Source organism: Bubalus kerabau, chromosome 4 (genome assembly GCF_029407905.1).
Source record: "Bubalus kerabau isolate K-KA32 ecotype Philippines breed swamp buffalo chromosome 4, PCC_UOA_SB_1v2, whole genome shotgun sequence".
Lineage (NCBI taxonomy): Eukaryota > Metazoa > Chordata > Mammalia > Artiodactyla > Bovidae > Bubalus > Bubalus kerabau.
The window spans coordinates 65,488,873-65,503,882 of NC_073627.1; the positions used below are offsets into that span (position 1 = coordinate 65,488,873).

The 15,010-nt window shown below is 41.8% G+C and overlaps 1 protein-coding gene across 12 annotated transcripts in view; it reads right to left on the bottom strand.

Annotated features, from left to right (window-relative positions):
* The window catches only part of LOC129649783 (putative coiled-coil domain-containing protein 144C), a 137,479-nt gene that overhangs the window by 63,567 nt on the left and 58,902 nt on the right, over positions 1-15,010 (bottom strand). For 4 of the 12 annotated variants that reach the window (XR_008713267.1, XR_008713268.1, XR_008713265.1 and 1 more), the window contains 2 exons: positions 8,726-8,937; positions 7,835-7,981 (listed from right to left, as the gene is read on the bottom strand). The exons of 2 other annotated variants lie outside the window; for them this stretch is intronic. The gene's annotated coding sequence lies outside the window, so the exon portion shown is untranslated. Of the gene's footprint in view, positions 1-7,834; positions 7,982-8,725; positions 8,938-11,478; positions 11,568-15,010 lie in introns of all 12 variants that reach the window. 6 more of the 12 variants (XR_008713262.1, XR_008713261.1, XR_008713260.1 and 3 more) reach the window with 2 other exon arrangements.

Below are 15,010 nucleotides of genomic sequence, written 5' to 3' on the forward strand. Positions count from 1 at the left end.
AGGCCTCACATCCCGTGACAACCAAATCTTCCTGAGATCCCCAAGTCTTCAGTTAGGACAATTAAATTCATGCATGCTTCTTGTGGCAGGGTAGAAATCCAGATGGCGTGAGGCAGGGACTCAGGAGGAAGAAGCCATAAGCAGCATGGTCTCAGGGAACCAGAAGACCCTGGGAAGGCTTTGGGCATGCCTTGAAGTGAAATGGCCAGGACTTCAGCCAGTGTGGCCCAGCTTCTGAGGGAATGAAGGCTAAAGATCTATGGGGTCACACCAATCCAGAATCCAACCAGTGACTCAATGGACAGATGTGTGCTTAATCGCTCAGTCATGTCCTACTCTTTGTGACCCCAGGGACTGTGGCCTCCCAGGTACCTCTGTTCATGGGATTCTCCAGGCAAGAGTACTGGAGTGGGTTGCCATGCCCTCCTCCAGGGGATCTTCCCAACCCAGAGATCAAACCCAGATCTCCCACATTGCAGGCAGATTCTTTACCATATGAGCCACCAGGGAAGCTGTGACTCAATGGGCCAGATTCTTAGTCCTACAAAATCATCTGTGTTGGAAGAGGAAAGAAGTAAGAGTAAGAGCTCCTCACGGACAATAACTATCCTCTACATAGCTGAAAGTCATCCTGAAGCCTTGATTAATTCTGTAAAAAACAGTTATATTGAGGGAAGCAAGTGGACAGTAGTCCTGATGGTATATGACTCCTCCTGACAACCCCACCACCACCACGGGAGATGGTAGAGTTAAATTTTTCCTACAAGGAGAAATGGCATTTGAGGATGGCATCAGACATGCTATGTTAGGACTGCCCATTTGTCTCTCCTTCAATATATGAGTTAAAATGTTTCATAACGTCTTAGTCTGTTCAGGGTGCCATGGCAAAATACCACAGCCTGATGGGGCTTAAATAACAGACATTTATTTCCCACAGTGGTGGAGGCTGTAAGTCCAAGATCAGGGTGTCAATGATTCCAGGCTAGTAAACGGCCACCTTTCCTCTGTGTCCCCACATGGCCTGTCTTTTTTGTACATGTAGAGAGACAGAAATGTCTGGCCCTTCTAAGGACACCAGGCCTCTCAGATTAGACCACACTCTTGTGACCTCATTTAACCTTAATCACTTCCCTAAAGGTGCCATCTCCAAATACAGTCTCATTGGGGGTTAAAACTTGGACATAAAAATTCAGGGCAGAGAGGAGGGGATGTGAACAAGGGACAGAATTCAATCCATAACAGTCATTTAGCAGGTGTTCTGCAGGTTTGTAGAGAAAGGGGATATAAAATGGTTTATATTTCTGGCATGCTAACTTAGAGCAAGCATTGCCAAATTATAATATTAACAATAACAACTGCTAACATTTATTCACTGCTTATTCAAAAGCAGAGACATTACTTTGCCAACAAATGTTTGTCTAGTCAAGGCTATGGTTTTTCCTGTGGTCATGTATGGATGTGAGAGTTGGACTGTGAAGAAGGCTGAGCACTGAAGAATTGATGCTTTGGAACTGTGGTGTTGGAGAAGACTCTTGAGAGTCCCTTGGACTGCAAGGAGATCCAACCAGTCCATTCTGAAGGAGATCAGCCCTGGGATTTCTTTGGAAGGAATGATGCTGAGGCTGAAACTCCAGTACTTTGGCCACCTCATGCGAAGAGTTGACTCATTGGAAAAGACTCTGATGCTGGGAGGGATTGGGGGCAGGAGGAGAAGGGGACGACAGAGGATGAGATGGCTGGATGGCATCACTGACTCGATGGACGTGAGTCTAAGTGAACTCCGGGAGTTGGTGATGGACAGGGAGGCCTGGCGTGCTGCGATTCATAGGGTCGCAAAGAGTCAGACACGACTGAGTGACTGATCTGATCTGATCTGATTCACTGCTTACTATGTGCCAAGCACTATTGTAACATATTGCCTATGTTATTGTAATGAATGCTCCAAACACTCAAAATGGACACTGTTACCATCCTCAGGTTAGAGACAGGGGACTTAGGTATGGAAAGGTTAATTGACTTACCCAGGATCACATAGCCAGAAAGGAACTGAGCCAGGATTCAAACACAAGCATCAGATTTCAGAGTTCATGTTCTTAACTACAGCATTAAAATATGGACAAAACAAGCAATGTTTTAAAGGCACAGGTGGGCCCTTTATCAAGAAACAAGTAGAGGGGACTTCCCTGGTGGTCTGTGGCTAAGACTCCATGCTCCAAATTCAGGGAACCCAGGTTCAATCCCTGATCCAGGAACTATATCCCACATGTGACAACTAAAACCCAGTGCAGCCAAATAAATAAATGAATATTTAAAAAGAAGCTGAGTTTATAAATAGTAATAACCTTTGAAGAATCACCAGTGATGGCTAAATGAGGGAGTAACCAGACTAACTAATTTTGTTTTCACCAGCAGCCCTGCTCTATTTTAAGTTAAGTTTATTTTAAATTAGTGCTGTAACTTATGCAGACAAGAGAATAAGGAAGTGTTTTTTTGTTGGTTTTTTTGTTGTTGTTTTTTAATTGTATCTAGTGCTTCAGAGGGCTGGAAAAAGTTTTTCTGTTTCTGCAGACCTGAAGAACCTGATTATTCTTTCCATTTAGATGAACAAATAAATAAAAATCAGTATACACAACTGATGTCTCTCTTGTTGTATAAACTGGACAGAATCAAAACTCTTCCAGTACTACCTAGAATGCATTTTCCGGATGCAGGGGCCTATGAGGGTTGTCCTTCTCCTGGATTCTTCACAGACACATCAGTCATGTTTTTGCTTCTTTAGAAGGTCTGCCAAAGTGCCTTCCTGATTGGGGTTGTTCACCTGGAGCCCTGGACATATGTGAGTATCCCCTGGTGAGCAGCTCCCCTTTGGGGACCAAGATCTTCAAGGAAACAGAGCTCAAGGAAGCCAGGATGGGAAGCAAAAATTCTACAACTGGGTTGTGGGTTCATTGGTGAAATAAGCTGCTTCCACCCCTTAATAACAAGACACATATGTTCTGGCTGTGGGAGGTAAGATAGCACCATTATGCTTCAAATATACACTATATCCTTCACAGCATGTACAACACCCTTTAAGATTGCACCCCACCCTTTCAGGATGTTGACTCCCATCTGACACACTTGAGTCTTCATTAGCTGTCACACTGTCTCAGTAAGCTTTCAAAATTTGCCCAGTTGTTTCTAGGTGATGCTGTCCTCGGTAAAACCAGTTAATTCCACAGCCAAGGGCACATTGCTGTATTCCCTTTGCCATCAAAGAAGAAATGCTATGAAAATCACTGATCAGAAGCAATGCTACAGGAAGTACCATGATGCTCGAAAATGGGTTCTGTGGACAGAGTTCCTGGAAGAAGCACTGTGGGGCAGGAAAGGCAGATCGACACCTAGAGTGTATCTACTCCAGTGAGGACAAGTCTCCGCTCCCTGCAAGATGGAAGAGGTTCAGTGTAGTCACTTTAGTCATTTCAGTCGCTTGGTTGTGACTGACTCTTTGCAACCTCATGGACTGCAGCACGCCAGGCTTCCCTGTTCATCACCAACTCCCAGAGCTTGCTCAAACTCATGTCCATTGAGTCAGTGATGACATCCAAACATCTCATCCTCTGTCATCCCCCTTTCCTCCTGCCTTCAATCCTTCCCAGCATCAGGGTCTTTGCAAATGAGTAAGTTCTTCACATCAGGTGGCCAAAGTATTGGAGCTTCAGGATCATTTCTTCCAATGAATATTCAGGACTGATTTCCTTTAGGATTTACTGGTTTGATCTCTTTGCAATCCAAGGGACTCTCAAGGGTCTTCTGCAACACCACAGTTCAAAAGCATCAATTCTTTGGTTCTTAGCCTTCTTTATGGTCCAACTCTCACACCCATGCATGAATACTGCAAAAACCAAAGCTGTGACTAGATGGGCCTTTGTCAGCCAAGTAATGTATCTGCTTTTTAATATGCTGTCAAGGTTGGTCATAGCTTTTCTTCCAAGGAGAAAGCATCTTTTAATTTCATGGCTGCAGTCACCATCTGCAGTGATTTTGGAGCCCCCAAAAATAAAATCTCTCACTGTTTCTATTGTTTCCCCATCTATTTGCCATGAAGTGATGGGACTGAATGCCACAATCTTCATTTTTTGAATGTTGAGTTTTAAGCCTTTTCAGCTTTTTTCACTCTCCTCTTTCACTTTCATCAAGAGGCTTTTTAGTTCCTCTTCACCTTCTACCATAAGGGTGGTCTTATCTGCATATCTGAGGTTATTGATATTTCCCCTGGCAATCTTGATTCCAGCTTGTGCTTCATCCAGCCCATCATTTTGCATGGTGTGCTCTGCATATAAGTTCAATAAGCAGGGTGACAGTATATAGCCTTGACATACTCCTTTCCCAATTGGGAACCAGTCCATTGTTCCATGTCCGATTCCAACTATTGCATCTTGTCTGCATACAGATTTCTCAGGAGACAGGTTAGGTGGTCTGCTATTCCCATCTCTTTAAAAATTTTCCACAGTATGTTGTGATCCACAAAGTCAAAGGCTTTAGTGGAATCAATGAAGCAGAAGTAGATTTTTTTTCTGGAATTTTCTTTCTCTTTCTATGATCCAACAGATGTTGGCAATTTGATCTCTGGTTCCTCTGCCTTTTCTAAATCCAGCTTGAACATCTGGACGTTCATGGTTCATGTACTGTTGAAGTGTGGCTTGGAGAATTTTGAGCATTACTTTGTTAACAAGTGAAATGAGTGCAATTGTGTGGTAGTTTGAGCATTCTTTGGCATTGCCTTTATTTGTGATTGGAATGAAAACAGACTTTTTCCAGTCCTGTGGCCACTGCTGAGTTTTCCAAATTTGCTGGTATATTGAATGCAGCACTTTCATAGCATCATCTTTTAGGATTTGAAGTAGCTCAACAGGAATTCCATCACCTCCACTAGCTTCATAGTGGATGCTTCCTAAGGCCCACTTGACTTCACATTCCAGGATGTCTGGCTCTAGTTGAGTGATTACACCATCGTGGTTATCTGGATCATGAAGATCTTTTTTGTATAGTTCTTCTGTGTAGTCTTGCCCCCTCTTAATATCTTCTGCTTCTGTTAGATTCATGCCATTTCTGCCCTTTGTTATGCCCATCTTTGCATGAAGTATTCTCTTGATATCTCTAATTTTCTTGAAGAGATCTCTAGGCTTTCCTTTTCTATTGTTTTCCTCTATTTCTTTGCATTGATCACTTAGGAAAGCTTTCTTATTTCTACTTGCTATTCTTTGGAACTCTGCATTCAGATGGATACATCTTTCCTTTTTCTCTTTTTCTGTTTGCTTCTCTTCTTTTCTTGGCTATTCGTAAGGCCTCCTCAGACAACTATTTTTCCTTTTTGTGTTTCTTTTTCTAAGGGATGGTTTTGATTGCTGCCTCCTGTACAGTCTTATGAACCTCCATTCATAGTTCTTCAGGCACTCTGTCTATCAGATCTAATCCTTTGGATCTGTTTGTCACTTCCACTGTATAATCATAAGGAATTTGAATTAGGTAATACCTGAATGGTCTAGTGGTTTCCCTACTTTCTTCAATTTAAGTTTGAAGTTTGCAATAAAGAGTTCATGATCTGAGCCACAGGCAGCTCCTGGGACCATAATAAGGCATTGGTATAGGTCCCAACTACTGACAGAGTAAGCCCTCAGCTTTGGGGTTAGTGAGGCTGACCTTAGTAAGATAAATTCAGAAACACAAAGTGAGCAAATACTAGTGGGAAAATGGTACCAACCGACTTGTTCAACACCAGGCAAACACCAAGTTTAACCACAAAACTTCAGTTTGTAAATAACATATCTGTAAAGTGCAATGAAGTGAAGCAAAATGAAAAAATACATGCCTATATCCTAGGTATATATAAATATAGGTATGTCCTTATATATATTATATATATATATATACATATATACATATCATATTGGTGATTATATATATATGTATGTATGTGTGTATATATATATATATATATATATATATATATATATATCTGTTTTTCTGACAATGCCTGACTATCACATTATCCAATCAAACCCCTTCACCTGTCATTTTAATACTGTACATGTGGAACAAGGCTGACCAGAGACATATGGAAAGGCTGAGCAGAGACCAACAACTTAAAAGACATTCTTCCCATTATATCATATTTCCCAGTTGTATGCTGCCTTTTTGGAGGTTCTCAATGCGCTATGTAAATATTAAATCATTCTTCCTTCTGTCCCCTTGGGAGGCAGGAAGCCAGCATTATTTCACAGACAAAGAAGCTAAGTCCCAAGGGTTAAATGCCTTGCCCTGGTCACATAACTACAGACAGTTAGGGGTGCTGGGAATAGGGCTTGGGGTTAGGAATCCCTGCCTGGGGTCCCTTGGCTCCCAAACAGCGCCTTCCTTAAAGATAATTCTGTGTTCAAACTCTGTGGGAATCTTGCTCTGTAACAGAGAAGTTATGGGACTGCTGACATGCCACATACATTGTCCTTCCCTTGCCTGTTCATACAGAGTACATTTTCAGAAGGCTGGTTTAGGACATGTAGGCACTGTCTATAATAGCTTCAATCCATCCAATCTGGGGACCAATATTTAGCCTAAACAAACATTCTGGTGCTGAATCCATGATAATTCTATCAGGAGAAGACAGAAACAAGAGGGATGGACTCTTGATAGACATCTCACTCTATAGTTTTCCATATCTGCATTTCAGAAAAAGAAGGAGCTAAGAGTGGAGTTGACAAGCACCTCGCTGGAATGCATCGCTCTGTTAGGTGTTAAACACTGTGCTCACATTTTTTCCTCACTCTGTCACAGTGAAGACTTGGCCAGACCCCTTTTCACAGTTGGCAAAACAGAAACAGGGGGACTAGTTGATTTTTCCAGAAGCTGAGCTGAGGGTCTAAGAATTCCTGTTGCAATTTTAAGTGTATCAAACTAAATCCCCACCATCCTCTTGTGTAAGTTTCTAGATGCCAAATGGAAGTGGTTATGTATAGATTGAGCATCTTGACACTGTTGTCAATCACATGTACATTTCAACAAATAACTTGCAACATTTCCCCTTCAACTGCCATGTGTCAGGCACTATTCTAGGCTCTGGGCATACAGAAGTGAATAAAACAGAGCACCCTCCTTTGGGGGATAATATCCACCAAAAGTCAAATTGGTGCCATCAACAGGTTGGGGAGAGAAAGGCTTGCCTTGGAAGACACAGCCTTTACCTGCAGAAGACTGGCTTGAGAACCTTGTTCAATGTCCTCTGAAACACCTTCTCTTAAATAGAGTCCATGGAACTGACCACGGTTAAGATTTAGCATGGTGGAGCTCAGATGAGTCTCTAAGGAACCAAGTTCCCCTTTATATTTCAGAGCATAACCAACCCTCAGACTGAGAACAAGGTGGGTTTCATTGATGTCAGTATCATACTGTTCCCTTTCACATCAGTGTCCTCGGAGGCAAATGGAAATAGGCCATAGTTGAGAAGTGGAGAGAGGGTATCTGTGTGATTATTCTAATGCTGCTCTGACTTTCCCTGAGATATTATCAATGAGTGGTTCTTTCCCACAGGAAGTGAAGTCTCCTGGGGAGGTAGTAGAAGCCATGGCAGGCTGAATGGGACACAGTTCTTAAAAGGGAACAGCCGTCATGCTAAAGAGAAGACCCACAGCTGGGTCCACTCTCTAGACTGAACTCACACACTGTGTATCCTGGACAAATTCTCACCTCTGAGCACTTGCCTGAGTCCTCAGCTCTTCAGCACCTGTCCTGAGAATGTATGAAGCTGACTGAATAGCACACATGGGAAATTTCATTAAGACCCAAGCATACATACCACTGTGTGTTTTCAATTTGCTGGTTCAGTGTTTTGGCCAGCTACATAGAAGAGTTAAAATCCTGTTGGAAAGCTTGCTGTGAAAAAGGCTCTTATTCCAGAGGAAGGATCTCACAGGATTTTTGGCTTGATGGGACACTGTGATGACTGTTGAGAAATGAAGAGAAAATTGGGAGCAGTTCAGGGATTCTTATGTTTACTGTGAAAGCATTGGAATAACAGGGTTAATAAATATAACTGAAACATAAATAATGCTAGATTGCAGCCCCTTTTCTGGCATCAGGAAAAAAGTCCAACAGGTTCATTTATAGCAAAATCCCAAAGGCATCACAGTTGGAATGTTTTTTTTTCCCCTGATTTTTTTTTAGTTGCCTTTGGCACGTATTAACCTTTCTTTCTGTGCTCTCATTGCAATGGCATAATGTGGTCAGTATTTCAGCAACTTCTACTTCTAAGATAAAGTACATTGCAGAAGAATATCTTTTTTTTCCCAAATTTTCCATTACTGACTTTTTTCCATTTAAAAATTCTATGACTTACTGCCAGTGCAACTTCTTTACACATTACAGCCTTTAAAAATAAGCTTTCTAAATTTTCATTAATAATATGAACACTACATGTAATGACAAGCAGTGAGCAGGCACTGAATAACTGTTAAATGAATGGACAAATATATATGTTCTGTATCTATAAATGTACAACCTCAGCTGAAAGTTTATCCAACACTGAAACAATTTACTCAGTTTAAATGTCATCTTTTCATGTAATAAATTTGTGTGTTCAAACTAAGAAAAAAAAATGTGGGCTTTGGGATTAGATTATAACTATAATATAATATAGCTATACATGTTCTACTCTTTATTTACAAAAAGGAGTGCTTTGTGGAAATACCTAAGCTTAACACTCAGCAATAGAAGCAGGTAACTCTTCTGGAATAACTCTTTTAAAGAATTCCACTTGATGTACAATACGTTCCTTTGGATCTCTCTCCTCTTCTCAATCTCAGCTTAATCTGACACGAATCTCTAGATCTTCACTCCAGAGCTTCTCATTCCACTTCAATCCTTTCCTGGAGTCAATTCCCTCCGATTTCTAGTAAAAAACTTTGGGAAAAATAGGCTTTTAAAAACTCTTATGGCTTTTTTTAGCAATAACTTCTGAACTTCAATTTGGAGGAGAGCTCATTCCTGTAACCAACTTCTATCACAGTTGCTAAATCAATGCCACCCAGAAGTGTGGCTTCCTTTGCTCAGTTCTCTTATCTCCTCTCCAAAGGGGAAATGTAAGAGGGAAATATAGAGGGATCTGCCCTCTGAATACAATACCTACCTCCTTTTACTACTTTCTGACCAACCAGCCTCCCATCACCTAATGGATGGATTCTCTCCAGTATGACAGACACTGTAGAGACAGGAGATTCTTTACTCCTTTTCTCCTGCTTTACTACTTCTTTACCCACTCCTTCCTCTATCTTCCCACAAGAGATGAAGATGTACTGATTTTATTGCCCAGCACCCTGGGCATGCCTCAGGACACATTTGGCAGGAGCAGGCTCATGGTGCCTTGGAGGATTACATGGATGGGGACAGCTTTCTTGTCAGCATCCTTCTGCACACTGTGCAGAATCTCTCTTCACAGAGCATTCATTTCTTTTCTCCACCTCTTCCACACTTTACAGTGGCATGCTAAGTGGGCCAGACTTCTCTCTAGTTCTCTCGCACTCCAAAGTTACATCTGAGTGGATTGCACCAATATTTAGGTTCAGGGTGAAAAACATAAGCTCCTCTTAGACGGTGAGCCTGAATCAAATACTTCAACTCAGCTTCGACCAGAACATTAAGTCCTGTCTGGTTCTAGGGCCTGTTCAGTTATAAATTGGGTGGTACCGGAGTGCCTCTCATTATATGAGAATTCAATGTCTGGGTTATTTAAAAGAAGCAAAACTTCTTAAAGAAAAAAATATTCATTAATAAACTGACTACTTATAAAATTAATGTCTTACTGAAGACCCATTCTTTCAAGACATTAGTATCCATCCTACCAACATTATAGCAGATAATAAATTCAAGGACAGTAAAAGTGAAAAGAAATTGTAAATATTGCAAAAGGTGCAGGATTTCATGAAGTTGATGAAAGCAATATCACAGAACTGCTTAAAATATATCAAGCCAATAATAAATGAGAATACACACAGTTTGTGAAGGTTGTGGTTTAATCACTAAGTCATGTCCGACTCTTGCAACCCCATGGACTGTAGTCTGCCAGGCTCCTCTGTCCATGAGATTCTCCAAGCAAGAATACTGGAGTGGGTTGCCATTTCCTTCTCCAGGATATCTTCCCAACCCAGGGATCGAACCCGGATCTCCTGCATTGTAGGCAGATTCTTTACCAACTGAGCTTACGAGAGAGGCCTTTATATACAACTTGACCAGTTAACAATTTAAGAAGAGAAAATAAAGATGTTGACAAAAATACAGAGCACATGGGTAAAAATTAACATTTTGAATATTTTTGCAGAAGTAGCCCTTTTCTGACTATATGGCAAAAGTTAAATGTGAAGTCAAAAATATTTTATCCTACTATTATACAAGTGCATCTAAAAACCATTAGTGACCTGTTTGGCTGATCTATTGCTGCATAAGAAACCACCCATATATTTAAAGACTTAATAACAATGTAACATTTCTCCCCATTCCTCTGGATGATCTGGTAGTTCTGCTTTACATGGTACCTTTAAGACTCTTAGAAGTTTTCTTGTTTAGCTGAGAGGATCACTGAGATACTCTAAATCTTGCTCATGTTTTAACAGAGACATTGACCCTGAGATCATGTTTTACTAACAGCATTCTGGATTTCATCTTCAAACCAAGGCCATTTTTCACTTTGAGAAATTTTACTTGGAGAGATGAAAGCAATTTTATTATCAAACCCACAAGGTCTAGTGCCTTTTCAGTTCTTCTAAATTTGCTTGAAATCTAAACATTCCCTTCTTTAGCTCAAGTAGCTCCTCCTGGACTTTACCACAGGTGTCTAAAAGGAGGCAGATGGCACGTTCAACATCCTGTCCAGGAAAATCCTTGGCCAGACCCCAAGTTCATGAGGCACCTCTTCTAGTTCCCATATTTCCACCAGCATAGTTCTAGTAACTGTTCTGTGGCTATAGAACTCAAGTTCTCTTTCCTGCAGCTTCCAGTAAGATAGCCTCCACTGTGTTTCAGCCTACACCAGTCTCTTTGTCATTCCTCCAAACTTCTCCACTCTTCCACCAGACACAAAATCAATGCCACCTGTGGTGGCAGGAGTCCACATGGCTCTGTTTTAGCTATTGACTGCTACATAACACATCACCCCAAATCTAATGGCTTCTCACAATTTCTTAGTCCTTCTTACAGCTCTGGGGGTTGACCACAAGGTTACTAGGCTTCAAGAATGTTGCTGGCTTTGAGTTGGATGTCTAGAAGATATAAAATAGACTCATACAGATGGATGAAAATCAGTACTGGCTGCAGGCTGGGAGCCCAGTTGGGAGTTGGCTTAAGGCCTCCATTCTTCTCCAAGTGAGCTTCTCCACATGGCTGCTTATGCTTCTTTACAGCATGGCAGATGGATTCCAAGAAAACAGAGCCCAGTGTGCAAGGACTTACCAGGCTTTCACTTGCATCACTCTTGCTAATGCTCCACTGATCAACGCTCATCACATGGCCAAGTCCAGAATCAGCGTGTGAGGGGATGCCTGGGGTACAAATTTAAAGCAAGCCAGAATACTGAAGGGGGTAGCCTTTCCCTCCTCCAGGGGATCTTCCCAACCCAGGGATTGAACCCAGGTCTCCCACATTGCAGGCAGATTATTTACCAGCTAAGCCACAAGGGAAGCCCACAGTGTATATGAACCCTCTACCATGGACTTTATCATTTAACCATTGCAGCACTGCAAGGTAAATGTTATTAGCCTCATTTATTGATAATGAACTAAAGCAATAGTTTAGAGAGGTTATACTAACTTGCTTAAGTTCTCAGTGTCATACTGCTAGTAAATGCTGGAGCCAACATTTAAACTTTCTATTTTATCTTCTCAATGAGTGATGGAAACCAAGGTTAATATTCCTCTTAGAGAGATACCATGATTCTGCAGTGGAATGCTGACCACATTTTTGACCAGGACCCCCCTGTTTCACAAGGGGACTTCCCTGGTGGCTCAGATGGTAAAACGTCTGTCTACAGTGTGGGAGACCTGGGTTCAATCCCTGGGTTGGGAAGATCCCCTGGAGAAGGAAATGGCAATCAACTCCAGTACTATTGCCTGGAAAATCCCATGGACAGAGGACCCCGGTCGGCTACAGTCCATGGGGTCACAAAGAGTCGGACACGACTGAGTGACTTCACTTTCACTTTCCCCTGCTTTACAAAGGCCAGGTCGACATAAGACATGGTGTCTCAGCATCAATAGTCAATGGAATAGCTCAGAACAGAATTGGGAACACATGTGACCCAGACATCCGAACAACCTCACTGGGATTTCTAATTTATTTGTCAACTTTTCTCTAATTCACAATTTCTAAAGCACTCGCAGATGACAGAGCAGTACCAAAACTTGAGGGATTTAGTGGATTATGCTACTTCAACCACCAAAAAAAAGGTGGGGGGGGGGTATTGGAGCCAACTTGTGGACTTCTGTTGGTTTCTTAGACTACTATATAACTGGTCTGAGCTGGAGTCCTAGGAGGACAAATTGATGCAAAAACACAAATACAGAAAATACAAGGACAGTAAAGTGTAAAGGGTACTATCTCTTTTTCTGACAATCAAATCTACCAAAACCAGGTTTCCGCCTCTTTATAAATGAGGTTACTTCAGACGTTCCTCGACTATAAATGCCACAATGACAGGAAGCATGGTGTCTCAGTCCCTGCGACATCGCTGCACCCTGAAAAGTGGTGGCCACACTGTCAGCTCTCAACAGACAGTGAATGGGTCATTGTGTGATCTAACCATGCATGGAACTTCCTGATAATTTAGAGTAACCTGTTCTAAACAAGGTTTGTAGTGTGTGAGCAAGGATGAGAGTGGAGGCTTGTAAGCCTCTCCCCTGAGCTCCTGCTGTGGGCTTTGACACCACTGCCCCCACTGGGGATCTACTTTTAAGTCTCAAACTTCTGGAAATTTTTGTGACATGAGGAAAGCTGCTTTGATACTGCCGGAGGAACTAGTTTCATTCTGTACATTTGAGTTACAAACAGAAAAGACAGAAGGAAATCTCTGTAACATGCAGCTCTGGGGTTCTTTCAGGATGCCCAAGTAGAGCGCACCATGGCTCTCTCTATTTCTGGGTGGCAATCTTACATGTAGGGACTTTACTAGGTGGAAGTGGCCTCTGCAAGCTTCAGTGCTTTTTGCTCCAGTTTTGTTTCAGCATGTCTTACATTAATTCTCTACTAGCTTCCTGAAAGTCAGATAAAGAAACTTGCACCTTTTGGCATAACACTATGATGGGATTTATAGCACAGCAGCTAGACAAGAGATATTAGGCACCAAAAAAAAAAAAAAGAGAGAGAGAGAAAGAAAGAAAACGAATACCACCAAAACTTAACGGATGGAGCAAAAGAAGTTCTCAGAGGAAAGTTTATAACAATAAATGTGTACATGAAGAAAAAAGAATGCTCTCAGATAAGCAACCTAATAAGGAACCAGAAAAATAAGAACATACCAAGCCCAAAATTAATATAAGGAAAAGAACAGAAAGAAAATAAATTAAATAGAAAATTTAAAAAAATAACATAAAATTAGTGAAACTAATAAGCTCTGTTGTTTTTAAAAATATATAAACAAATCTTTAGCTAGACTCATCTAGAAAAAGAAAGGACTAAAATAAAATTCTAAATGAAGGAGAAGACATTACAAATGATAAGATACAAGAACAAAGGATTGTTAGAGACTTTGATAAACATTTATATACCAAAAAGTCAGATAACCTAGCAGATACAGATAAATTCCTCTTTGTTCTCATATATCCTAAAGTTCCTCAAATACCTAAAACACTCTTTCTTATTGTAGGCTTCTTTGAGACACTATGTAAGGTTATTATTATGTGACTTAGGTATCTTTTACATTTCTTTCACATTAGAACATTTCCCCCTCCTTTCCCATGTCATTGAGTAGCTTGAAAAAACTGGGCTCAGAATTCTGAAGGACTTGCCACACTCTGAATAAGTTATGAAGCCACTTCTTAAGCTGTGAACCACCCCCTGGCCAGCTAGGATTTCCAGAGGTATATCATTTGATATTGTGGACAATCTGCATTGTCTCAGTTAATTAAACTGGTGCATGTATCATCTGTGCCCACACCACCCTACTCCTCCCCTGAATCCACTTAGAACCCCAAGCAATAGCTTTCTTCTCTAGGAGGTCCATAACAGTTTTCCAAGGAGAGCTGAAAAGGAGAGTAGTGTTTCCACAATCCAGAGAAACAGAAGCCTAGGGCTGTGTAGGTGCTCTGCTGGGAAAGAACACAAGTTGATTGTCTCAGGAAAACAAACAGCCAACAGTATCTGTGTTCTGGAAGAGGAAGCTCCTATCACAAACACATGTAGAGGACTTGTTGAGGCTCAGCAGCAGAGCTGCCACATCTCTTCTTGAAAGGCAGCAAGCAGCAGGCTGGGGTGCTCAGGTGGATTTCATATGAACCCAGGTTGCTCCTTTCCTTGTACTTACACGCAGCCTGCATCAGCAGGTTAGAAACAATAATATGGATGAAGCGTCCACAGCTCCAGCTCGGAGCACCTGGGAGCCAGCACCTTGCACTGGATGCTAAGGCTCCTGGACAGGGGGATTGATGAGTTGGCCAGGGGGCTCTTCTACACACCAGCCCAGCAGCACTGGCAGCTCGTCCTGGCCATATCTTGCATGGCTGCTTCAAGGTTCTGAACTTCAAGGCAAGAACTCATGCCTTCTGAGTTCCCACTCACCTGGGCTACTTTCAGGGTCCAGTTTCCTCCCAATAATCCAGGGGAGCCTGATAGGAACCCCTGGAGGAATCAGAAATGAAAAACTCTAAAATACTCCTTTTGATGAGCTAAGAGAGCAGCTCAAATGCAAACATGCACGTGCTTCAGTCTGGATGAACACACGCTGGCTGGCTGTCAGCTTTGAGCCAGGCTTGGTGCTCGGCACTTGGTCATA